Raw genomic sequence first — 324 nt, 5'->3', positions numbered from 1 at the left:
TGAGTCATGCTGGAGTGTAGTGGCACACTCACGGCCACCGCAGCCTCAACCTGCTGGGCTCAGGCGATCCTTCCATCTCAGCCTCCCGAGTAGCTGCGACTACAGGCACATGCCGCCACACCTGGCTAATTTTTTAATTTATTGTAGAGATGAGGTCTCGCCGATTGCCCAGGCTGGTCTCAAACCCCTGAGCTCAGGCAATCCTCTTGCCTCTGCCTCCCAAAGTGCTGGAATGACAGGCATGAGTCACTGTGCCCAGTCAGGCTATTGTAGCCATTATTGAAAGGCAGTATTGAAGTCTCCAACTATTACTGTTTAGCTGAC

At 52.8% G+C, this 324-nt stretch overlaps 1 protein-coding gene across 1 annotated transcript in view; it reads right to left on the bottom strand.

The window, feature by feature from the left end:
* Nucleotides 1–59, bottom strand: part of AP2A2 (adaptor related protein complex 2 alpha 2 subunit) — a 51,303-nt gene extending 51,244 nt beyond the window's left edge. Inside the window, exon 1 of the mRNA XM_021715464.1 lies at nt 51–59. The gene's annotated coding sequence lies outside the window, so the exon portion shown is untranslated. The remainder of the gene's footprint in view (nt 1–50) is intronic.
* Nucleotides 60–324: the final 265 nt, after the last annotated feature.

Source organism: Carlito syrichta, unplaced genomic scaffold, assembly GCF_000164805.1.
Source record: "Carlito syrichta isolate Samal-C Ts95f unplaced genomic scaffold, Tarsius_syrichta-2.0.1 Scaffold307136, whole genome shotgun sequence".
In the NCBI taxonomy this organism is placed as follows: domain Eukaryota; kingdom Metazoa; phylum Chordata; class Mammalia; order Primates; family Tarsiidae; genus Carlito; species Carlito syrichta.
This window is presented reverse-complemented; position numbering and strand designations above follow the sequence as displayed.